Genomic DNA, 27,705 nt, shown 5'->3' with positions numbered 1-27,705 from the left:
TCTAGAATATCCTGCCATAACACATACTGAAAAACTGTTTGATGGATTATGAAAATCTGGATGTACTAAAGGTACATCTTGTGCAAACCATAAGATAAATACATGATTACATCTTTAAAAATCTGTTATCTCATCAGGTTAAGGAAATTGTCATTATAACAACCCAAAGAAAATTAAACTGTTTTGAATAGAAGACCCATTTGTACATGCTGTAAATATTTTTAATATCCAATGCTGGTTCGATTTTTGCTGGTCTTTCTGAAAATACTGCCTGCTAGAGATAAACTGTATTCCATCTAGAACCCACTTTGCAGATGGGTAGCACTTCATTGCTCTAGTTGATATTCTTAGTGAAGCATAAGAAGCATTAGTTGTTGGGATTACTGGTGCAAAATATATTTTGAAATGTTATCATTACATTTAATGAGGCCAGCTATGTTCTATTACTTCAAGGACGTTGAATTACTGGGCCTGTCAATATTAGATTTGCCCTGATATATGATTGCTTCATTAATAATAAATGAAAAAAGTATATAATTTGGTTCAATTGTGTGTTAGCTACACATAACCGACACTTTTGAAATAGTCTTTAACCTCTAGCACCTTGCGTTTCTAACAGATGAAAAAGTGTTGGGAAAAAAAACAAAGGCAATTCATTTGTTCATTTATTCAAAAAAATATATATTGAGAAACTATTATGTAAAAGGCACTCTGTTACACTTCCTTGGGGCCTAGGGAATACACCTTGATGAATAGGAGAGATCTGGTTTATATCTTTGTCTTCTATCAGGGAGACAACATGAAATGACAAATTATAAAATTAATTATTTAGTAATTATGGGAAGTGTTTTGAAAGGTACCAGTAGGGTGGGTTGAGGGCAGATAACTGAAACTGGGTGGAGAAGCAAGCTTGTTTTAAGGGAGTTTTTAAAGTTTAAGTTGCATTTGGAATGAACTGGAATAAAATCTTAACCGTGTCAATTAAAAAAAAAAAAAAGGAAGAAGAGTTCTTGTATTGAAAGGTAAAGAGCCAAAAGATCTGTAAGAGAAATATGGTGTAGTGTGGTAAGAATCTTATACAGACAGGAAAACATCCTTGCATGTGCTAAAAACATCTTACCACTTGAAGGAATGATTTTTAACCCTAGGCTAAAAGTAAGATACTATATTTCACTTTAGAAGGAGGAAAATGGCTAAGAAATGCAGATGGCCAATTAACTTTTTCAGTTAAACTTCATGCACGTGATAAAATATGTAAAACTTAACATAAAAAACTTTAACATGTTTATATGCTTATAAATGCTTCAAATTGATTAAAATTCTTCAGTTACAAGGTTAGGCTCCTTGATTACTGAACGTTCTCACATATTTCAAAGCAAAATGGAATTTTATCGGAAGCGGAAGCATAAGGACAGAGTTATACAAAGAAAGCCTAAATTGACTAAGAAAAGTCAGGTATGAGATGAAAATAATTTTTGTCACTTACTCTTTCCATAATGAATTTCAATCAAACCTAATTTATTTTAAATTTCTAGCATAACATGCAATTTTAGAAAATGTGTCATTAGAGAGATGTAAAATCGGAAGTAAGTGTGATCATCTAGGCTTAGATTGAGTAAAAATTAATTTATTGTTAATTTTTTGAGTAGGTAATACGTATATTATTGAAAAAATAAAAGAAATCCAAAACTTAAGCTGTCTTTCTCTCCACCCTGTTTCCTACCCACCCTGTTCCCAACCACCCTCGACCACATACAGAAACAACTGCACACTTGAACGTATTATTACTTGTGCATAAATATGCACATACCAGCAAATCTCAGTATAGGCTTGTCTTTTTTTACACAAAAGGTAAAGTGCCTTCACTCTGTTTTCACTGAGTATTATTTCTTGGAGATCTTTTGTAACAGATGCAAATCCTTTCACTTCTTTTTATTTTTTAAAGATTTATTTATTTATTTTTAGAGAGAGAAGGAGCACAAGCAGGAGGCGCAGAGGGAAAGGGAGAGAGAATCTCAAGCAGACTTTGTGCTGAGCGAGGAGGCCCATGTGGGGCTCAATCTCACAACCCTGAGACCATGACCTGAGCTGAAACCACCCTGCGCCACCCAGGTGCCCCCCCACCCTTTTTAAGATTTATTTATTTATACTTCTTTTTATTTTTTTAAACAGCTGTCTATTATAGTATGGATGTACCATCATTTATTTAACCAGTCTCCTGTGGATAAGCATTTGGGTTGTTTTCTTTTTCTTTTTAAAGATTTTATCTATTTATTTGACAGAGAGAGAGCACAATCAGGGAGAGGGACAGAGGGAGAGGGAGAAGTAGGCTCTCTGCTGAGCGGGCAGCCTGATGCGGGACTTGATCCCAGGACCCTGGGATCATGACCTGAGCTGAAGGCTGACACTTAACCGACTGAGCCTCCCAGGCGCCCTGGGTTGTTTTCAATAAACAACTCTATAATGAACAACCTTGAGCATGGTCATTTCACAAGTATCTCCACAGAGGTAGAATTACTAGTCAAAGGATATAATTAATCAACAATAATTTTAGTAGATATTGCCAAAATGTCCCAGAGTTTGTACCAATTTACACTGCCAGTTGTGATACATGCGAATGTGTATTTTCTTCTTGTGTTATCCAAATTTTGGATTCTTTTTGTGAATGATTGGAGAAAACTGGCATCTCATTTTCTCATTATTTATCTCTTTTAAGATTTTCCAATTGGACCATTGGGGATTTCCCTCCCCTCACTTTGAAGAAGGGTCTTTTATATTAGGAAGGTAAGATTTTCATTAGTAATAGGAGTTGTAAATATTTTTATCTCACCTTATCATTTGTATTTTGATTTGCCTGGTGGTGGCTTTTGCTGCAGCAGTTTTATTTTTTTGTAGTTTAATTTACCAATGTTTTCTTTTATGGCTTTTGGATTTGACCCATAGCTGGGAGGGACAACTATACCCCAAGGTCATTAAGAGAGTATCTTGTTTGTCTGCTAGGGCTTGAGTAGTTTGTCATTGTTTGTCTTCAAATCTTTTATCCATTTCAAATTTGTCCTGGTATAAGATATGAGTTTTCCTCCTAAAATGGTACCCAGTTATCTCAATATCAAGTATTGAATTGTTCGTACTTTCATATCCCTTTAAGATGTCATTTTTATCCCATATGTATTTGGATCAATTTCTGCACTTTTTTTGGACATATGTATTTTTACATGTTTCAACTCAAAAACATTCCCATGTTGTTTCTGTGTTTAGGCTCCTTTTAGGTAACTGGAGTGTTTAATTATTTTAAATATAGTTTTTCCTATTAACAAACTTTGCATTTGTTGCTTCCTTGAGCAACATCTTTAGAAAGTTATACGAAGTGAAAAATGTGTTTGCAATTATGTGAAAATATTATCCACCTCAGAGCGAATTCTGCAAAGCTTGGAATCTTGTGAAAAAGAAAAATCTATTTCAAGTGAAATCTCCTCAACCCCAGGGAACCTCCAAATACTCAGACCAGGAGTGGTTTGGGTTATACATAATGTATTTTAAAGAGAAAGATGGATCAATTGGGCATTACATCTACCTCAGAATCCCTCAGTGAGGTTACTTAAGAGACTTAACCCTAAATCACATTTATTGCAGGCTGGTTTTGTCGCTTTTTGGGGGGATGATTGGCAGAGGGAGAGAGAGAGAATCTTAAGAAGAAGCAGGCTCCACGCCCAGCACGGAGCCCAACGTGGGGCTCGATTTCACAACCCTGAGATCATGACCTGAGCCGAAATCAGGAGTCAGGCACCGACTGAGCCACCCAGGTGCTCCTGGTTTTGTCACTTTTAAAATATATTTTTCAGTTGGAAATGACAGCAAACTGGTTATATACTACTTGTAATTACAGGATTTTAGTGAAACTATCAGGCCTGCAGGTTTTAGATAACCACAAGCAAAGTCATGTGTGATTGTGGAAAAGGAAGAGGAGCAGAGATATGTCTGTCTGATTATTTACTCTCTGTGGGGTGTACACAGATTACTTCTGGTGCAATTTAATCTGGAAGGTTATATAGCTGAGAATAAGAGATCAAATTGATATCCTCCAGACATCAGAATCTCATGAGTCAGTTGATAGCATGGGGCACATGGGTTACCTCTGACACTCACTGAGGTTCTCTTCCTGACTTTCTTTAATCAAATAAGGTCTGTTTGAAAGGCTGAAGTTAGTATTCATATAAACAGGGAAGTGCTAAAACCAGCTGGCATTCTGCAAATGAAATAAATAGAATGGGGACTTGGAATATTTGTTTTTTCTCGATTATTGTGCTAGGTGGTCACCATAAATGGCTCAAACCTAAGTCAACTCTCTGACTCTTTCTGGGGGAGATGTCAACACTAGCCTTTTACAAGGTTTACTGAATAATTTTCAAAGCATACGTTGAATTTAATAGAGACATGGCTATTTATAAGAATACAATGACTACTTGACAATTTAGGAAGAGTTCCATGGGATGCTACAAAAAAGAGAAAGCTATTCCATTACTGTCAGACATGGAGTAGAACTTAGTGTTAGCTGGATCCTACATACAAAATCATAATAAAAAAAATCAAAGTTACTTTTTAAGTTTGTGTCAGAAAATCTTTCCTCTTCAGAACATTGATCCTGAAATTAAAATGAACAAATCAAAAATAGATGGGTAGTCTAATCTACCCATCAGAAACATAATACGATCACTTGAAAAAAATCTCATTAATTATACACCAAATAGTTTTGCCTGTAAATACCAACACATATAAACATTAAGTGCATAAAGTCAAAATTAACTTTAAACTTGCTCAGCTCTATATTTTTGATGATCGAAAGGGAAAAAAAGTAAGCATTACTGAGAAAATATCCCAAATTTCTTTTAAAGAAATTTTATTGAGGGGCGCCTGGGTGGCTCAGTTGTTAAGCGTCTGCCTTCGGCTCAGGTCATGATCCCAGGGTCCTGGGATCGAGCCCCGCATCGGGCTCCCGGCTCAGCGGGGAGCCTGCTTCTCCCTCTCCCACTCCCCCTGCTTGTGTTCCCTCTCTCACTGTGTCTCTCTCTGTCAAATAAATAAAATCTTTAAAAAAAAAAAAAAAGAAATTTTATTGAATATGAGCACTGAACTGCTTTCTTGTATGAAATGATTGACCAATGTGTGGATTTTTTTCCAAAGATAAGGAAATAGGCAAATCAAAATTAGGATTAAGAGTCTGGGGAAAAAAAAAAAAGAATGGATGATTTAAATGTTATATGTCTAATTAAATGTTCTTCCTGCTCTAAAAGTAGCACTTTGTTGGGCCTACCTGCACAATAGTGAAACAGTCTACAGGTGTTACCCTGTGATAACAATACAGTAACTGTACAGTCGATAAGAAGCAAACTGATTTACTACTGATGAGTGAAGAAAATACTGCAATAAGAGGGAAGAAGAGAGGAGCTGTCAAGTTGTTAGTATGAGGCCAAGAATGGATGAAACAGTGGGTAATGGTGATTATTTTGTAGTAAAGCAATGAAGGCCAGGATTACAGTTTATATTTCTTTTTATAACATTTAGTGCCTACTGTGGCTTTCACTGTTTGCTGATTTTGTTGCCTGAGCAGCATGAATCTCCCTGTTTGATTCCTTTTTAGTGGTTCCTCATTTAAACTGCTTGTGACAAATGAAAATCGAAAAGGCTTTTTTTCTTTTTTAAGGAAAATAAGACTAGTATGAGGTCAAATTACTCTCTGATTAGTGTGTGTAATAGAAAACAATTATATCAATTTAAAACGCCTTCTCCTGATATTTTAGACATTCTAGGGCTTGTGGTTTTTTTATTTTATTTTTTTTAAGATTTTATTTATTTATTTGACAGAGAAAGAGAGAGAGAGCACAACAGGTAGAGGGAGAAACAGACTCCCGCTGAGCAGAGAGCCCGATGCAGGACAATTCCAGGACCCTGGGACCATGACCTGAAATGAAGGCAGATGCTTAACTGACTGAGCCACCAGGTGCCCCAGGCTTGTGTTTTTTTAATTAATGGATTTATTAAGCACATTCTATGCCTAAGGGGACAAGACTTGGTCCCTATTCTATAAGCAAATGATTTTGTTTGAGGGACAGACTTGATGTTTTCTTCCATGTAATAGTTAAATGTTTCAAATAATTCCAGTCACAGCATTTCAGAAGGAGAAAGGCTATATGAATTCTCATTTCAGGAAGGTTTTCCTGAAAGAGATTAACGTCAGTTCTTCTCTCTACTTCCACACATTGCCTGTAACTGGTGAGGAGTCCGAGAACTGGCTTGTTCCTGCTTAGAAAAGAATAAAGGGCAGGACTGATGGGATTCAAGAACTTTGTACATAAACTTGGGAAAATTGCTTAACTTGTCATGGGGGTGCCTTTGAGGGTATGGGGTGTGGGAACTATACCCCACCCAAATCAGTTTTTTTTCCTGGAATTTTCTCTTTCCTGAGCTGGTAGCTGAAGATGCCATAGAGGGAGTAGAGGTGGTACAGAGGATGGATAGGATTAGGTTTGAAAAACGCAAAGGTCGTGGTTTCAGGAGGTTCACTGCAGCTTCTGAACCTGGGGGAAGACAACTTGTCCTGGGAAACATTATGAAAATGCAGGTCCTCTCAGTATGCAGGAAGCCAGCATTGGAAGGAATTCAGTAAAGCTCAGGGAAAGACAAAAACCACACCTTCGTTTTTGATAGGAATGGAGATAGGAGCAGATCCATTTGACGTCATGTTGGGGATGCTTTTGTCTCTGAATACATTCTCAGCAGGCTTCCTGGAAGTCTTTCCAGATGACTGAGATCTTCTGGTTTTCTGTCTTAGACTTCTTCCTGCCAGCAATGAACTAAAACACAGTAGCAGACACTCCTGATCTGTTCATCTCTAGCAAGAATCTCTTCCTTTGAAAGAGAACCCCTCATGTTCAGAATCCTGTCTCCTGCTTTTTTACTCGCATTTTTGTCCCAGCAGGTCCCTCTGAAGCCCAAGGTACAACTCTGAATTCTAGGAATTCTCTGACTTTTGCTCAGGTTCCAGAATGAACATTTGCCTGAATCAGTCCTCGGGTCGTTCTTTAGAAATAAATCCATTTCAAACCATCCTATGCAAACTACTCTAATACTACTGGAATCTTTCTTCTGGGTCTGGATTTTCTAGAAATGAATGTTTCTTCAGGAATGCTAGCAGGAATGCGAAATCTTACCTCGGTTGAGCGTTTTGTTGCTTAGTGAGCTATTCTTTGATTCTTTTTATCTGTTTACAGCTGAAAAGCTATGATGATTGGCTACGGTCAATGTGTCATCCAGAACCTCATTTAACAAATACGAGTGTACTGACGATGTGCATGGCACTAAAATGCTTTATTCTTGCCCTGAGGAAAGCAGTGTAATGACCTTCCTTCTTTTTTGGGAAATGGGGGTTGCTGCTTATCCAACATGCTTCTGTGTTTGACTTAGCATCACACTATTTCTTCTTTTCGTTTAGAGTTTTCTGGGGTTTTTTGGAGTTTCTATACCAGTTACATATATAATTTAAAAACTGTCTGAATAGAAACATCATGCCCCCCAAACTGAAAAAAATGCAAACTTTAAAAAACAATATATGGAGATGCGCACGCGCGCATACACACACGCACACACGTACACACACATGCAACGTAACTTTTAAATAAAGGTTCACAGTGAGGAATTTTTAATAATGGTGATATTTGATGTTGGCCTATCATTTTACCACTTCATAGTTGTTTTCATATGTCTTACATTGGAGGTGGAAAAGCTTAGTAGTTAGAAGTCAGTTCACATCTTGCCTCTGCCACACACCAGATGTGGCCTGGGCAAGGCATTGCATTTTCTAAGCCTTGGTGTGATCTCTGTACCTGTCTCATAAAGTTATTGTGGGGATTTGGTGGAACGACACATATAATGTGCTAAGAGGGTAGAGATCATAGGAAGTGTTCAGTTCATGTTACTTATTGTCTGACCTTTGTGTTCCCTCCACAACACTCCTGTAAAAATAAACTAGGCCCTGTGGGATTACCTTCATTTTACCAAGGAGAAAACGAGTGCTCGGAGAGATTAGGTGAAATGACAAGCAGTTCTTCAGTTTTTATTTTTTTTATTTTTATAAGATTTTATTTATTTATGAGAGAGCACGCACATGCACGAGAGAGAGAGAGAAAGAGAGAGAAGAGCACCAGAGCAGGGGCAGAGGGAGAAGCAGACTCCCTGCTGAGCAGAGAACTCGGATGCTGGGCTGGATCCCAGGACCCTGGGATCATGATCTGAGCGGAAAGTAGACGCTTAACTGACTGAGCCACCCAGTCATCCCAATTATTGAGTTTTTAAACTGAGTTTCAATTGCAGTATTAATGCCAGGACTAGAAAGGGCCATCAAGTGAGTTTATTGGGACCTTTCTCTAGGGTGGAGTAAATATGCAGGAAACCTGAAACACCTGTTGAACCACTCTTGTGGGTTGAAGAGAACCCCTAAAGATCTGACACTGTCAGATATTCTTTACGGTCAGGGAGCTAATGGCCTGAAGTTCAATTTGAGCTGAACGTTCTAACAAGGCAGGTTCAAATCATTTTTCACTTTTTTGGGGGGGAGGAAATGATGCAAATAAATTATATTTATTAATTTCAGTAACTTCCTCATCTCTAAATGAAAATGACTTGTCTGAGAATTTCTGTGAGTGTGTAGCTACTTTAAAAAAACTCAGCTTCCTTGGTTAATGTGGCTTTGCAAAAAGGGCACACACAGAGACTGGGAACCACAGGGCATTGGCTGGCCCTTGCCTTATTTGACCAGATGTGTTGATCCATCAGCTTTAAATGAGACAGGGCTCCTCTTTTTAAGCTACTTGAAAAGTAATGCATCTCATCAACTTGTGACAAAGATGCACTCTGTGATTTCATCGCAGCAATTTTATTTATTTTTTTATTTTTTAAAGATTATATTTATTTATTTGACAGGGAGAGCACAAGCAGGGGGAGTGGCAGGCAGAGGGAGAAGGGGAAACAGGCCCCCTGTTGAGCAAGGGAACCTGGGATCATGACTTGAGCTAAAGGCAGATGCTTAACTGACTGAGCCACCCAGGCGCCCCCAATTTTATTTTATTTTTTTACTAGATTGTTACCTCTGCACAGCACACTTTTGCCATTCTTTGGCATGTAACCCAATTTCCTTTTTTCTAACAAATACTTTTTAAGATAAATTCATTCCTTTTAAAATGAACCAAAATATTAAAATGTTTCAGCTAGGAACAGACTCACCCCTCATTCTGTGCTTTTTGCAGAAATAATCTTGGACTATTCAGCTTTAAAAGAGATAAAATATGTAAGTGAAAAAGTCCCAATAAACAAATAAACAGTGAAAACTCATTATTAAAGAATTTTTTTTGCTCAGTGATGGATTCTGTTAGTTATACATTTAATTTAGAGGCATGAAATGTTAGAAGTCAGTTGACCAACAAAATCTCTGAAATCACATTGTTGAGAAGACTATTTTTTTGATATATATATATTTTTTAATTCAATTAATTAACATATAGTGTATTATTAGTTTCAGAGGTAGAGGTCAGTGATTCATCAGTCTTACATAATACCCAGTGTTCATTACATCACGTGCCCTCCTTAATGTCCATCACCCGGTTACCCCCTCCCCCGGTCCCCTTCCCTCCAGCAATCCTCAGTTTGTTTCCTATGATTAAGAGTCTCTTATGGTTTGTCTCCCTCTCTGATTTCAGAGAAAATGATTTAAAATGCAAACCTTGGGGCACCTGGGTGGTGCAGTTGGTTAAGCATCTGACTCTTGGTTTCGGTACAGGCTCTGATTTCAGGGTCATGAGATCGAGCCCCACGTCAGGCTCTGCACTCAGCTCGGAGTCTACTTGGGATTCTCTCTTCCTTTCCCTCTTCCCCCCCACTTATGCTCTCTCTCTCTCAAATAAATAAGTAAATTTTTTAAAAAATTAAAAAAAAATGCAAACGTTGGATACATACCAAAGCTTTTGGTAATATAGTTCTTTGGTAAACTTGAAAGTGGAATCTCCAAAGATTGTCTGGAAAGCCACTGTTCAAAGGTTTATAAAATCTTATCTTCAGGTTATGATGAAAACATAATTTAGGAAAGGAAGCTGAAAAAACTAGGTTTAGAGATCAGACCACAGATAAGTATTTAACATCGGTACAATAATCTGCAAAGAATATATGGATATTTTTACTGGATATTTATTTTTACTTGTAACAGTTTCAAAACAACTACAAAATGACACAGAAGTATAGCAGCTCTTCTCTGATTGGTACATGTCCTGGGGCACGTTTTTGCAATAACAGAAATGTTAGGTTTGCTGTTCGCACACAAACTTCCATTTGGTTAAGTGTTAGGCACCATATGATTCCTGCCAGAAGTACAGTAAGACACTGCACGCTTTACTTCCTGTCCCGAGCATTGGAGGGTTACTAGGCAACCGTTAAAAAGGCACTACATCCCTTTGGTGTGGCACTGCCAGGTCAAAAAGAAAAAAAAATACCAGGTGAGCTGGGTTGAGAAGCTAGAAATCCCTCGGGAATAAAAGATACTGACTGTGGTGTGTGTGTCTGCATGGATGTGCATGTAGAAATGTCAATTATTAGTATTCATCCATACAGAGCATACAAATTTTTTAAAAATATGTGGTTGCCAGAGGCAGATTAAATTCATAATGTCTCAACCTTCCTATGAATACCCTACTTGGTTCAACTATAAGCAGTGAATCTTTTTTTTTTAAAGAAGGGGCAGGTTTACAAAACAGCAATAACAGTAGAATGACCTTCTCCCCAGCTGTAATCCAAATCCCTGGGCAAAAAAAGGAGATAAACTGTGGCTCCCAAACCAAGTCATCTACAAGGAAAATGAATTGACTTTCTTAAGTATTGCAATTAGCAATAAAATTTAAAAAAAAAAACAAAGCTCCCAGAATTAGTTTTTCTTTTTCTTTTTTAAAAAATATTTTATTTATTTATTTGAGATAGAGAGAGGGAGGGCATGAGCAGTGGGGAGGAACAGAGGCAGAGGGAGAAACAGACTCCCCGCTGAGCAGGGAGCCTGACACGGGGCTTGATCCCAGGCCCCTGGGATTATGACCTGAGCCCAAGGCAGACACCTAACCGACTGAGCCACCCAGGCACCCCTGGAATTCGTTTTTCTATCTAGATTTTATTGCTAGCATGAAATTCACATGCGCGTTTGGAAGCTGGGTGAGGCGAGATTGTGTTTTCCAAATATGGGAGCACTAACCTAGCCCTTCCCATATGCTCTTCTAAAAGTGTGATGTTGGCACTCCTCCATCAAAAGGTGGCCTATTGGGCGCCTGGGTGGCTCAGTCGGTTGGGCGTCTGCCTTCAGCTCAGGTCATGATCCCAGGGTCCTGGGATTGAGCCCCCCATCAGGCTCTCTGCTCAGTGGGGAGCCTGCTTCTTCTTTTCCCTCTGCCTGCCGCTCTGCCTACTTGTGCTCTCTCTCTCTGTCAAATAAATAAATAAATAAAATCTTAAAAAAAAAATGTGGTCTATTTCCTTGAATATGGGTAGGCCATTGGCAGGGCAGAAAGGACTTTATCTGACTTCCAAATCTAAGTCATGCAAAGTGATACAGCTCCTGCTGGGATCCCTTCCTTGGGACTGTGTCTTCGGATCCCTGAACTGATAGGTAAGAGCACCAGCCAGCCAGAAGCCACTGAGCTGGGGAGACCACGTGGGAAGCTCCATGGAGATAGTAATCTCGAGAAGCCCAGCTGTTCTAGCCTCCAGCTGTTCAAGTTTTCCTCCCACCACCAGTCTCCAGATGGGAGAGAACTGGCCTTCAAGCCAGCCCTACCTGATGCTGAGTAGGGCAGAGACTGGCTGCCCTCGTGGATCTCTGCCCAGATTTCAAAGTAGTGAGCAAAAGAAGTGTTATGTTAAGCCACTAAGTTTTCCGGTGGTCTATAATGCACCACGAGATAACCAGAACATTAAAATTTTTTTTCTTTTTTTTAAAGATTTTTTATTTATTGATTTGACAGAGAGAGACATAGTGAGAGAGGGAACACAAGCAGGGGAAGTGGGAGAGGAAGAAGCAGGCTCTTGGCCGAGCAGGGAGCCCGATGTGGGGCTCGATCCCGGGACCCTGGGATCATGACCTGAGCCGAAGGCAGACGCTTAATGACTGAGCCACCCAGGCGCCCCCCAGAACATTAAAATTGAAGAAAATGTTGTCATAGTTAAGTATTACGTTAATATAACTGGGGCAGTGTTGGTTGATTAGCAAATTAATAAACTAATTTATAGCCTTAGTGTCTGAGTTAATTTAAAGCAGAAAACCATGTTGTCTTGATAAGATACATGGAAGTGTTGGTCGATCAGGTTCCTAAGACTTCGGAGACCTAACTATGGTCTAATGTCCTGATTTCTTAATTATGATAATCAAGTGAACAAAATAAGGCAAAGGATGTAGGGGTCATTCAGTTGCCTATTTCTCATGATTCTCTGGGTCAGGAGTAGAGTTCAGTCGGACAGATCTTCTGCTCCATGTGACTAGGTGGGGGTAACTCATTCAGCTGTGTTCAGCTTGTGGCTGGGCTGGGCTGGAAAGTCCAAGGAGGCTTTTCTCAGGTCTGTTGCCCTTCCACATGTCCTCTCTGTCCATGTGCTATGGCTCATCACTCAGTAGTCAGTCCCGGCTTCTTTAAAGCATGGAGGCTGGCTTCCCACAGCAGGAAGTAGAAGCTGCTAGACCTTTTAGGGCCTGAACTGGGAAGTCTCACAATGTTACTTCCCCTGCAAAATATTGGCTAAATGAAGTCACAAACCAAGTCAAGGGGTGGAAAGAGACTCCACTTGCTGACGGATATCGTGTCATGCACATCCATGGGTGAGGTGGGAGGAAATTGATGACCATTTTGGGGACAAATGGGAAAAGTAATTGTCTCTAAAGAGAGAGAGCTATTCTAATCCTAGCTCTGCTACTCTAACTAGCTATGTGGTGTTGGCCAAATCACCTATTGACATGCTTAACCAGTTTGCACACATGCCAAGTGAGAAGAATGAGCCATGAACTCCAAAAGTCCTGTCTAGTTCCAAAAGTTTGCTTCTCATCAGGGCAGAGCCTACGTTAAGCCTGGAAGGTAGGGGCGGGAGGGGAACACAACTAATGAATTCTCCAATTGTTCTCTCCTGGGCTATTGTTAGCCTGCGTGTAACCTCAGCTGTGGACTGGGTAACTCGTGACATCTCCCTAATCAATCATCATATGAACTCTGCTTTTGAGAGATTATATGTTCCTGTTACAAGCTACACTCCCCTTCCTCCGCCTCCTCTTTGTCAGCCTCATGGGATGGAAAATCAGTTTCCACAGCTGTTATTATCTTTTACAGCGAGCAGGAGACACTAGGGCTTCAAAGGGACTTGGGGTAGGAATCCTGGAACTAAGATTTGACAAAATAATCTAGCCAACTCTATGAACGTTGTGTTGAATCCGTTGCAAGACGAGACCCCTGAAACAAACTGAAACAGATTTTTGGTGTGTTTTTAAAAGTCTTCAAACAGGGGGCTTTATAATTTTGAAATACACAATTTCTTCAGCAAGTATTCTAAAAAACTTCATTTTAGGAGGATTACAGGTTGCCACAAGGACACCGCCCCCGAACTAAATCTGTGATCATTACTTGGTGAGGGACAGTCCATAGAAGATCCATGGTAGGTGTACAAGGAGCTCCTTAAGGAGCTCAGCATTCAGTAAATTATCTGGTGCCTTCCAATCTGTGGGCTGAAGTTAGACATAGCATTTGAGCCCTTACAGGCTGTATGGCCCCAGGAATTTCAGCAACAGCATCCAGATTCAGGCAGAGACCTGTGTACCTTACCCAGTTACTCCTTCCCCATAGTCTTTGATTTTCAACTTGGGGGGGTAGTGTGGAGACACTAAAACAATATGCACTGAGATCTACTGGATCCCAGATTATCTTTCTTGTCCCAGATTATCTTTCTTGTACTAAACTATCAAACCCTCCTTATGTCCTTCCAGCTTTATTGCCAGAACTCGCAGGACTCCTCAAATGAGGAAATGGTCATGTTTTTTTGTCATCATAAACAATGTACAAATCTTCATGCCCAAGAATATCATTACTATTAGAGCATAGAAGAATCTGCTAGATCTGCCACCCAGTCTATTTTTTTTGTCTTCCTTCTTTCTCTAAGCTCTACTTATCTCCCCTCACCAGAATTTTCTTATCCTCCTTAACACACGACACTGTCTCCCCACACACCCTATTTCCAGTGCTTCCATTCCGCCAAAATTTCAACTCAGGCTATACAAATCCAAATGCAGGAAACATTATGAAGAAAGATGCGATTAAAAGCATTCGGCGAGGGCGCCTGGGTGGCTCAGTTGGTTAAGCGACTGCCTTCAGCTCAGGTCATGATCCTGGAGTCCCAGGATCGAGTCCCACATCGGGCTCCCTGCTCGGCGGGGGGTCTGCTTCTCCCTCTGACCCTCCCTCCTCTCATGTACTCGCTCTCTTTCTCTCTCTCTCAAATAAATAAATAAAATCTTTAAAAAAAAAAAAAGCATTCGGTGAACAGTCAATGAGTTCTAAAATCTTAGGAGGAGAGGGTGCCAAAGAGGAACCAGAACATTAAGATCTCAAATCAGTAAAGGTTTTTTTATTGGTTCAATTCTCATTGTTCCTTAATCCTTCTCCCTTTCTTATAACTGTCTGACAAAAATCTTCAGTGAAACTACTCACCCTAAGAGATGAGAGAAAGAGAAACAGGAGTAGCAATTCTGTATTAATAAGAAAATGAAGTTTGGAGGTAGAATAGCAGATCTGGAGCTATTTCCCCATGGTATTTGCACCCAGGTAACAACCTAAAAGTACTGTCCATGGGAATTCATAATCAAGCACAACTATATGCTGCCAAATATGACAAATGGGGGACATATGTTTGGCTAAGTCCCGTATCAGCAATTTCCCATGTTACCATAGGTCATCATGACAGCTTCTAAGCAGTGTTAAAAACAACAAAAATACTTCGTGTTCTTAAGGGGCATGTGGCTTAATTGAGGGACCTGTGACATAAGAATATACACAACTGACCTAGGTACGTACGTCGGTTTCGGACATAGCAACGTGGTCTAGATATAGTCCTATTTTTTCTTCATAAAACCATCCACGAGAAAGCTGCACGAGGATACCTGTAATTGAATTAAGTTAATGACAGAAGTCTAAGTGCCACTAAAGTTCGAAGCGGGCCCTGGACTAGCCGATAGAGAAGGCCACGGGCCAGGTGGGTGGCCTCGGATGAGATGAGCTCTATGAGCCGGCTATTCCTCCTGGAAGATCACAGACTTGGCCCCCGGCAGTGCTCAAGAGATGATCATTACTGCTCCATGTGCAGCTACTGCGAAGTAATTGCTGATGTTCCTGACGTGACGGAGTTTGCGGGGGTTCGAGTGATTTAACCATAAAATGGGAAAACCTGGAGCCGTTCTTTCTGACCCCCCGAAAGGGCAGTGAGTGCAGCAGGTGATACCCATTTCCTTCCTTTTCCTGGGAAACGGCCCTTTCCCCACCTAGGCCTTCCCCGACACCCCCGCCTCCCCCTAGAGCTTGTGGCTTCAGCTGCCTCAACCGCGTTTCGACGACACCCCCCAACCCCCCGACCTTGCCCACGCGCATACACAGCACGCGGCAAAGCAGGCACAGCCGGCGCAGCGGGGAGGTGCACGGGCCAGCCCCGAGTCCAGCTTTCCCTCGAGGGGGCGGGGCACTGAGGGGCGTGGCAAACGGGAGGCCCTGTTTTGCCATTGGTGGCGGCGGGGCCACGTGGAGGCCCACGTGAGCAGTCGGCTCTCGGGCCCACGGGCCGTGGGCAGGGGCGCGCGGGCGCTCAGCTGGGTTGGGGCGAGGGCGGAAGGTGGTAGAGGGGTGAAGGCGGAGGAGGGAGTGCCTGCGAACAGGCAACACATGCCTGGCGCGGTGCCTTGCAGCTGGCGGCGGGTGGGGCCGCCGGGCGGGCCGCAGCTTTCTCCTGTCGACGGAGGCTGCTGACGGGAAAATGATCCAGGTGGGGAGCGCCCCGGCCCTAGGCCCTTTCCCCTGAAAGTCAGCGGGAGCCTAGGGCCAGGTAACCCAGGTAGAGACTCTGGGCCGTGTTACAAACGGACGTGGAGGATCGCAAAGATCAGCTTTCTAGCCCTCTCTCTGCCTATTACGGGCTCTGTGACCAATGGCAAATCACTTTACCCGTGCCTCAGTTTCCCCACTCTTCTAGAGGGCTTGCGACCTGAGAGTGGCCAAGAAGAAAAGAAAGTTCACGTCACAAGCACTACCTGCCTAGTGAGTATTTAGAGCACCTAAGCCATACCCTTGCCCTCAGGAAAACGGGTGCACTGAGCAAGATGAAAGTTCCACGGTGGTTTATGCCAGGGCCCTGGAGTGGGCCCTCCTGGTGGATTGGCCGCACTGCCTGTGTGAGCTTGGGACTCAGTTTCCTTTCCAGGGATAGAAGGTGCTTCAAAGGTAATGAAAAGGTAGCGTGGAGTGGTAAGCGTCGTCCTTGGCACATAGTGGTCTCCTAACACTGTGACAAGCTTCAGGCAGCGCAAAGGGCTTCTCTGTACAGTTGCTCATTTCAAAGCAGCTGGGATGTCTGGGGGAATGCGAGCACAATGTAGGAGCTGGGGTGCACACCCGCAGAACAGAGGTTGATTTTTATTCTCTAGGCTAGCCAGAGGGAAGGAATGCGATTATTGATTAAACACATTCCTATTTGTCCCTGCCTTAGAAAAAAGCTGCTGCGTCTTACTTTCTGAATCCCTAGTTGGTAGTGTTTTAGAACAGGTGAAGGAGAGATTTAGTTGATTTTTCTGAATTCACTCTGACGTTTAGACCTGTTCTGATGACCAAGAAGGAAACTGGTTGATTTGTATGTGGGGGCAGTTAATAGTGTATTGTAACAATTCGGGATGAAATTGTCCTTACTTAACAGGAAAGCCGGCAAAAACATACTCTTCAACTGTTACTGTGGCTCCATGTTGAAAGCTTGAAAAGTATTAGTGGGCTTTGTTGTATTAACTCTTTATTTTGGTCTCCATAATACCTCTGCCTCCATTGTTTCTAGGTGGTCCTTGAAAACTAATTGATTACTTTTGTATAGATGTGCATTTTGACCTTAATCTCACCTTTTCTTACCAGTAACCACTTTAAGATCCTGTTGCTACAAGAGTTCAGGAAAATCCATTTGTAATATTATTTAGAGAAGGATGACCACACCCTGACTTTAGCAGAGTGTTGAGTAAATCAAGCTACTGTTCTTTCTGGAAAAAACCTGCAGCTGAAACCGGGATCAGGGATAAAGAAACCCAGCTGGATTTTGCCCAAGTGCCAGTGATAGTTTCTGTTTATGGTCTGTTTATCATACAACATGCTTTGCCAGAATATGACTAGTTTTTTGGTAAGCCTACCATGACTACACATAGTATGTGATGCCTTGTGTCTAAAGGATGTATAAATAGCTGATTGATCTTGACCTTTTAAGTGAGTGGAAGATGTTTGCTAAAAGTTGGTAGCTTGTCCCCATATAGGTCTTTGTTGGAAAAAGTAGCCATTTGATTGATGCTATCTAATTGAAAGCCTCTGAGAGATTCCAGGAACTTTTTCATTTATTTTCAGTTTTTCATTTTAGTATTATAAACACTTATAGAGTTTACACGCAGATGTTTCAGTTTCCTGAAATTGGCTTTAAAGAATTAGTTGTCCTTGGTCTCACTCACTATTTCAGTTCAACATACATTATTTAACACACTGTAGTAGCTGAGTAATTGCAACAATCATAATAGACATTTGTTGAGCATGTACTATTTATATTGACAATTTATATATATCATTTATATCCATTATTTCACTTCATCATTTTGGACACTGGGGAATAAAACTGTTTATTATATGTTCCTCCACCTCAGGAAATTTATGACCTGTTTTCTCTATTTATTTATTTATTTATTTATTTATTTGACAGAGAGCACAAGCAGGGGGAGCAGCAGGCGGAGGGAGAGGGAGAAGAGCAGGGACCTGATGCGGGACTTGATCCCAGGACCCTGGGATCATGACCTGAGCTGAAGGCAGACACTTAACCGACTGCACCACCCAGGCGCCCTGTTTTTTTGTTCCTTTTTTTAGGAGAAAAGAATCTTCCTGGAAAGTTACGCCTTTCAATTGTGATAGAAATCCTGGATATTTATAGTGTTTCTTTGAGAGTACTCGTTTTCTTTAACATTTTTATTTTTTCTTTGTTTCAAATGAAATAATCTTGCAATGTTAGTGTAGGTCTTAGCCACAACTGATTATTTTCTCACTTTATTAAAGGGATCAAGAATTTTAATTTAACACATAACAAGTATTTAAGAATTTGCTCATAAAATTGATATTGGATGATGAGGGTTTTATTATTTTTTTTAAAGATTTTATTTATTAGAGCATGCACACACAGAGAGAGACAGGGAGAAGCAGGTTCCCTGCTGAGCAGGGAGCCCATTGCAGGGCTCAACCCCAGGACCCCAAGATCATGACCTGAGCTGAAGGCAGATGCCTGACCGACTGAACCACCCAGCCGCCCCTGGATGATGAGGGTTTTAAACAAGGGTTTTTGGGGGCACCTGGGTGGCTCAGTCATTAAGCATCTGCCTTCGGCTCAGGTCATGATCCCAGGGTCCTGAGATCAAGGCCCGCATCGGGCTCCCTGCTCAGCGGGAAGCCTGCTTCTCCTTCTCCCTCTCCCCTGCTTGTGTTCCTTCTCTTGTCTGTCAAATAAATAAATAAAATCTTAAAAAAAAACAAAACAAGGGTTTTTGACTTCAGAAAAGGAAAGGTAAATTTGTTTATTCTGTTTCATTAAAATAAAACTAGTAAATTTGAAAATGTAGGAAATTAGCACTGATGGATAAAAGTAAGCCATTAGACTTTGGGCACCATGGATTAGTTTATGATACATGTATACTTGTATATAATGATATATATGTGTATGTACCATTGTTTGATTTACAAAATGCTTTTACTTTATCTCCTTTTATCTAGTTCTCCTATATCACTTTGATATAGGTGTTACTTAATTCATGTGAGAAATGGAAAAAAAAGATGAAGGGAATTGCTCAACATTTTTTGAATCCAAGTTAAATATAAAGACATAAATACATTAAAAGTAAAAAGATAGAGATAACATATACTATCCAAAACACTAATGAAAAGAGAGATGAGGTGGCTATACTAATACTGGACAAAGTAGATGTCAGAACAAGAAATATTACTAGGAAAGATGAAGAGCATTGCATAATGAATAAGGGGTAAAATCATCAAGAACACGTAACAGTCATAAATGTGAAAACACCTAACACAAAAACTGAAAGGACCAAAAGGTGAAATAGACAAATATACAATTTCAGTTGGAGATGTCAATAGTCCTCCTTCAGTAACCCATAGAACTAGTAGAAGATGAATAGGGATGTAGAAAACCTAAACAGCCCTACCAACCAACTTGATTAAATTGACTTCGAGAGGATACTCCATGCAACAACAGCAGAATACACATTCTTTTTCAAGTATATATGAAAAATTCACAAAGTTAGACATTCTGGACCATAAAATGAACCTCAACAAATTTAAAGAAGTGTAATTTCCCTGGTCACAAATGAATTAAATGAGAAATTGATAGCAATATCTGGATAATTTCCAAATATTTGGAAATTAACACACCTCTAAACCCATGAGCCAAAGCAAAGGCATAGGGAAATTAAAAATTATTTTGAATGGAATGGCAAAATATATGGGACTAAGCTAAAGCAGTGCTTAGAGGGAAATGCATAGCATTAAAAATACTTAGATTAGAAAAGAAACAAAAAATACCTGAAATCAATGATCTCAGCTTCCACCTTAAGAAACTAAAAAACAGAGGAGCAAATTAAGCCCCAAAGAAGCAGAAATTAGTAGGAAATAGTGCAGGGCAGAAATAAAGTTTGAAACAAAAATAAAAAAAGTCCGTAAAGCCAGAAGCTGGTATTGGAAAGATGAAATTGACAAACCTCTAGTAGACTTGTCAGCAAAAAACAGAGAAGATACAAATGTTAATATTAAGAATGAAAAAGAGAACATCACTGTATGTTCTACAGAAATTAAAATGCTAATAGGGAATATTAGCAATTTATGTCAATAAATTTGATAACTTAGATGAAATGGACAAATTTCTTAAAAGACTACCAAAACTTAAGTAATAGACAATCTAAAAACTTTCCCATAGGACAACTCTGATAGCTTCACTGGCCAGTTCTACAAGTATTTAAGGAAAAAATAATAGCAATTCTATACAAACTCTTCCAGAAATAGAAGAGGAAAGAACACTCTCCCACTAATTTTATGAGGCCAGTATTAACTTATACCCATTAGGATAGCTACCATCAAAAATAATAAATAAAAATAATAAGTGTTGGTGAGGATGTGGAGAAATTGAAACTCTTGTGCACTGTTGATGGGAATATAGAATGAGAGCTGCTATGGAAAATGGTATGGTAGTTACCCAAAAAATTAAAAATAGGATTACCATATGACCCAGCAATTCCATTTCTGAGTTTACACCCAAAAGGATTGAAACTACTGTCTTTTTTTTTTTTTAAAGATATTTATTTTTAAAAGATTTTTATTATTTGACAAGAGCGACACAGTGAGAGAGGGAACACAAGTGGGGAGAGGGAGAAGCAGGCTTCCCGCTGAGCAGGGAGCCCGATGCGGGGCTCGATCCCAGGACACTGGGATCATGACCTGAGCCGAAGGCAGATGCTTAATGACTGAGCCACCCAGGCACCCCTGATACTAGGGTCTTAAAGAGAGATTGTGTACCTATGTTCATAGCAGTATTATTCACAATAGCTAAAATGTAAAAGTACTCCAGAATGTACATCAACAAATAAATGGATAAGCAAGATGTGGTATATACATACAGTGGAATATTATTCACCTTAACAAGGAAGGAAATTCTCACATACGCTACAACATGGATAAACCTTTAGACATTGTGCTAAATGAAGTAAGACAGTCACAAAAAGACAAATACCATATGATTCCATTTACATGAGATAGAGGAGTCAAACTCATAAAGACAGAAAATAGAATAGTGTTTTGCAGGGGCTGAGGGAAGGGAGAATGGGGATTTATTGTTTAATGAGTACAAAGTTTTAGTTTTGTGAGATGAAAAGAACTGTGGCGATAGATGGTGGTGATGGTTGCATACGTTTTGAATTTCTATAATGCCACTGAACTATACACCTAAAAATGTCATGATGGTAAATTTTATGTTACATGTTAAATGTACATGTGTTTATGTTGTGGTTGCCAGAGTGGAAGGGGGCAGAGGGATGGCAACCATAAAAAAATACATGTTACATGTATTTTATCACAACATAATTGAGAAAAGATCCATTGCATAAAAAGAAGAGTAAATATGTCTTGACCAAGTGGGGTTTATCACAAGATGCAAGGTTGGTTGGCTATTTGTAAATCAGTCAATGCAGTATACCGTATCAACAGACTGAAGAAGAAAAACCATATGATCGTCTCAATAGATGCAAAAAAAGCACTTTACTAACATCTATCATTAATTCCTGATAAAACTCTCAGAAAAGTAGGAATAAAAGTGAACTTCCTCTACCTGATAAAGGCCATGTATGACACACCGACAGCCAACATCATACTTAAAGCAAAAGACTGATTTTTATCCCAAGATAGAACAAATCAAGGATTTTGGCTGTCACCACTCCTATTCATCATTTTTTTTCTGGAGATCCTAGCTAGTGCAATAAGGCACGAAAAAGAAATAGGCATATAGATTGGAAAGGGAGAAATAAAATGCCTCTATTGGTAGACAGCATGATTGTCTATGTAGAAAATTCCAAAGAATTTACAAAAAATCTACTGTAGTAGGAAGTTTAGCAAGGTCACAAGATACAAGGTCAATATATGAAAATTAATCCTACTTTTCTAACAACAAACATTTTGAACTTGAAAATTTTTAAAGTGCTATTTACAATAGCATCAAAACAATTAAAGTACTTAGTGATAAATATAATAATATATGCAAGATTTGTATGCTGAAAACTACAAAACTGATGACAGAAATCAAAGGAGATCTAAATTAGTGGCGAGATGGACTGTGTTCATGGATTGGAAGACTGAATATTGTCAAAATGTCATTTCTTACCAAATTGCTGTTTACGTTCTTGTGAAATTATAATCACAGTGTTAGTAGTTTTCTTTGTGGAAATCAGGTTGTTATTTTTGTTTTTATTTTGTTTTTTTTTTTTTAAGACTTATTTTAGAGAGAGTGTGTGTGTAAGCAGGGTGAGGGGCAAAAGGAGAAAGAGCGAAAGAATCCTCAAGCAGACTCCCTGCTGAGCTTGGAGCCCAATGAGGGGCTCGATCCCAGGACCTTGAGATTATGACCTGAGCCAAAATCGAGTTGGCCACTTAACTGACTTAGCCACCCAGGTGCCCCTGGGCTATTTTTTAAAATTTATTTATTTTCTAGTGAAATATAGGTGACATAGAATGTTAGTTTCAGGTGTACAGCATAATGATTCAACATTTATACATCATGTTAGGAAGTGCTTACCATGATAAATATAGTTATATCTCTCATTATACAAAATTACAGTATTATTGACTGTATTCCCTATGCTGTACTTCATATCTCTGTTACTTATTTTGTAACTGGTATTTGTTCATCTTAATCCCCCTCACCTGTTTCCTCATCCCTCTGCCCCCTTCCACTCTGGCAACCACAAGTTGGTTCTCTGTATTTGTGACTCTGTTTCTGTTTTGTTTGTTCATTTGTTTTTTAGATTCCACATATAAGTGAAATCATATGGTATTTGTCTTTGCCTGTCTCACTCATTTCACTTAGCATAATATCCTCTAGATCCATGTTTCTGCAAATGGCAAGATTTCATTCCTTTTTATGGCTGAGTAATGTTCCACATACCTACATACATACATACAACATTTTTTTTATCCATTCATCTATGGATGGACACTTGGGTTGCTTCCATATCTTGGCTATTGTAAATAATGCTGCAAGAAACATAGGGATGCATGTATTTTTTCAAATCAGGGTTTTCATTTTCTTTTGATAAACCAGAAGTAGAATTACTGGATCATATGGTATTTCTATTTTTAATTTTTTGAGGAACTTTCATACTCTTTTCCATGGTGGCTGCACAGTTTACATTCCCACCAACAGTACATGAGGGTTCCCTTTTCTCCACATCCTCATCAACACTTGTTATTTCTTTTTCATTCTAAGCCATTCTGACAGGTATGAGGTAATACCTCATTGTGGTTTTGGTTTGTATTTCCCTGATGATTATTGATGTCGAGCATCTTTTCATGTGTCTTTTGGCCCTGTATGTCTTCTTTGGAAAAATGTCTATTCAGATCTTCACATTTTTTAATTGATTTGGATTTGTTTTGTGTTGAGTTGTAGGAGTTCTTTATGTATTTTGGATATTAGCCCCTTACCAGATATATCATTTTCGAATATCTTTTCCCATTCAGTAGGTTGCCTTTTCATTTTGATGATGATTTCCTTCACTGTACACAGCTTTTTAGCTTGATGTAGTCGCAATAGTTTATTTTTGCTTTTGTTTCCCTTGCCTGATGGGACAGATCCAAAAACATACTGCTCAGAGCAGTGTCCAGGAATGTACTGCCTATGTTTTCTTTTAGGAGTTTTATGGTTTCAGGTCTCACATTTAGGTCTTTAATCCGTTTTGAGTTATTTTTGCATATAGTGTAGGAAAGTGGTCCAGTTTCGTTTTTTCCATGTAGCAGTCCAGGTTTTCCATCACCATTTATTGAGCTGAGTGTCTTTTTCCCATTGTATATTCTTTCCTCCTTTGTTGTAGATTAATTGGCCACATAAGCATGGGTTTATTTCTGGGGTCTTTACTCTGTTCCATTGATCTATGAGTCTGTTTTTGTGCCAGTACCATATTGTTTTAATTACTATGGCTTTGTAGTATAGTTTGAAATCTGGGAATGTGATACCTCCATCTTTGATCTTTCTCAAGATTACTTTGGCTATTTGGGGTCTTTTGTGGTTCCATACAAATTTTAGGATTATTCTAGTTATGTGAAAAATGTTACTGGTATTTTGATGGGGATTGCATGGAATTTTTGCTAAATCTTTATGAATTGCTTTGGGTAGTATGGACATTTTATTTTATTTTTTAAGATTTATTTATTACTTTAGAGAGTGAGCGAGAGAGCACAAGCAGGGAGAGAGGGGGGAAGAGAGAGAGAGAGAATCTCCAGCAGACTCCCCACTGAGTGCAGAGCCTGATGCAGGGCTTGATCCCATGAACCTGAGATCATGACTTGAGCTGAAACCAAGAGTCAGATGCTTAACCAACTGAATCACCCAGGCACCCCTGGGTACTATGGACATTTTAACAATATTCTTTCAACCATAAGCATGGTATATCTTTCATTTGTGTCATACTCAGTTTATCAGTATCTTATACTTTTCAGAGTATAAATCTTTTGCCTCCTTGGTTAAATTTATTCGTAGGTATTTTATTCTCTTTGATGTAATGGTAAATGGAATTGTTATCTTAATTATTCTTTTTCAAGTATGTTATTTGTATATAGAAACACAACAGATTTCTGTATGTTAATTTTGTATCCTGCAACTTCACTGAATTCATTGATTAGTTCTAATAGTTTTTGGTGATGTCTTTAGGATTTTCTATATGTAGTATTATCTGCAAATAGTGACAATTTTACTTCTTTACTGATTTGGATACCTTTTATTCCTTTTACTTGTCTGATACTAAGGCTACAGCTTCCAGTACAGTGTTGAATAAAAGTGGTAGAAGTGGACATCCTTGTTCTGTTCCTGATATTAGAAGAAAAGCTTTGATCTTTTTACCACTGAGTATGTTAGCTGTGGGTTTATCATTTGTGGACTTCATTATGTTGAGGTATGTTCTCGCTACACCCACTTTGTTGAGAGCTTTTATCATGAATTGATGTTGAATTTTGTCAGATGATTTTTCTGCATCTGTCAAGATGATATTTTACCCTTTATTAATGTGTTATATTAATTGATTTGCAGATATTGAACCATCCTTGCATCTCTGGAATAAATCTTACTTGATTGTGGTGAATGATCCTTTTAGTGTATTGTTGAATTCATTTGCTAATACTTTGTTGAGGAGTTTTGCATCTGTGTTCATCAGGGATATTGGCCTGTAATTTTCTTTTTTGTAGGGTCTTTGTCTGGTTTTGTTATCAGGGTAATGCTAGCCTTGTAGAATGAATTTAGAAGCATTCCTTTCTCTTCAATTATTTGGAATAGTTAGAGAAGGATAGGTGTTAACTCTTTAAAATGTTTGGTAGAATTTACCTATGAAGCCATCTTTTCCTGAACTTTTGTTTTGGGGGAGTTTTTTGATTACTGATTTAATTTAATTACTTTTTTTTAAAGATTTTATTTATTTATTTGACAAAGTGCACAAGCAGGGGGAGTGTCAGGCAGAGACCAAGGGAGAATCAGGCTCCCACTGAGCAGAGAGCCTGACATGGGGCTTGATCCTGGGACCCTGGGATCATGACCTGAGCTGAAGGCAGATGCTTAACTGACTGAGCCACCCAGGTGCCCCTAATTTCATTACTTTCTACTAATTTCTTTTCAGATTTTTATTTCCTCCTAATTCAATCTTGGAGGATTGTTTCTAAGAATTTATCCATTTTTTTTCTAGGTTGTACAATTTGTTGGCATATAATTTTTGTAGTAGCCTCTTATAATCCTTTATATTTATGTGGTTCAATAGGCTGTTTCTAACATTTATATAGAGAAGCAAAGAACTTACTACAGCCAAAACAATTTTGAAAGAGAAAAGCAAAGTTGGAAAACTCATACTACCTGATTTCAAGACTTACTATAAAGTTATAGTAATTAAGACTGTGTGATTTTTTTAAATCTGTGGTAAAACATACACAGAACATGAGCTCTACCCTCAATAAATTTTTAAGTGTACAATACAGATTATTAACTGTAGGTATAGTGTATAGCAGCTCTCTAGAACTTTTCAGTCTTGCATGACTGGAAGTTTATACTCGTTGAATAGTGACTCCTTGTTTCCACCTCTTCTCAGACTTTGGCAACACTATTGTATTTTGTGCTTTGATGACTTTTGACTAGTTTAGAACCTCATATAAGTGGAATCATGCAATAATTGCCCATGACTGGCTTATTTCATTTAGCATAATGTCCTCAACTTCCATCTATTTTCTGGCATATGACAAGATTTCCTTCCTTTTTATGGCTGAATTATATTCCATTGTTTGTATATACCATGTTTTCTTTATCCATTTATCTGTCAACAGACATTTAGGTTGTTTCTACCTCTTGGCTATTGTGAATAATGCTGTAGTAAATCTGGAGTGCAGATATCTCTTTGAGAACATGATTTCACTTCTTTTGGACTTTTTTCTTTTTAAAAGATTTTATTTATTTATTTGAGAGAGAGAGAGGAGCACAGAGGGAGAGGGAGAAGCAGACTCCCCACTGAGCAGAGAGCCTGATGCAGGGCTCCATTCCAGGATCCTGAGATTATGACATGAACTGAAGGCAGACACCCAACCAACTGAGCCACCTAGGTGCCCCCAATTCTTTTGGATTAATACCCAGAAATGGGATTGGTGTATCATATGGTTGTTTTATTTTATATATATGTATATATATATATATACACACACAAGAGGGGGAACACAAGCAGGGGGAGTGGGACAGGGAGAAGCCGGCTCCCCGCAGAGCAGGGAGCCCAATGCAGGGCTTGATTCCAGGACCCTGGAATCATGACCTGAGCTGAAGGCAGACGCCTAACGACTGAGCCACCCAGGTGCCCCTATTTTATATATTTTTTGAGTAACCTTCATATTTTTTTTTTGTAGTGGCTATACCACTTTACATTTCCATCAACAGTGCACAAGGGTTCCAGTTTCTCCACATTCTCTATACTTGTTACTTTGTTTTCTTGATAATGGCCATCATAACAGGTGTGAGGTGTTAGCTCATTGTGTTTCTACTTGCATTTCCGTGATGTCTAATGATGTTGAGCATCTTTTCATATGTTTACTGGCCATTTGTATGTCTTCTTTGGAAAAGTGTTCAAATTTCTTGCCCATTTTTAATCAAATTATTTGTGTTTTTTTTGCTTTTGAGTTGTAAGAGTTCCTTAAATATTTTGGATATTAATCCCTTATAAATTTGCAAAATATTTTCTCCGTTTTGATAGATTGATTTTTTCACTCTGTTGATTGTTCTCTTTGCTGTACAGGAGCTTTTTAGTTTGTTGTAGTCCCAGCTTTTCTATTTGTGCATCTACTGCCTATCCTTTTGGTGTCATATTCAAGAAATCAGTGCTAAGACCAGTGTCATGAAGCTTTTCCCTGTTCCCGCCCCCCCCCCCCACCCCTTAGGGTTTTTCAGTTTCAGGTCTTACATTTAAGTTTTTAATCCATTTGAGTAGATTTTTGTATATGTTCTCAGATAAGAATTCAGTTTTATTCTTTTGCATGTGGATGTCCAGTTTTCTCAGCACCATTTGATGAAGAGACCATTCTTTCCCCATTTTGT

Source organism: Leptonychotes weddellii, chromosome 1 (genome assembly GCF_054177405.1).
Source record: "Leptonychotes weddellii isolate Sample4059 chromosome 1, ASM5417740v2, whole genome shotgun sequence".
NCBI lineage: Eukaryota > Metazoa > Chordata > Mammalia > Carnivora > Phocidae > Leptonychotes > Leptonychotes weddellii.
Note: the sequence above shows the minus strand (reverse complement) of the source record.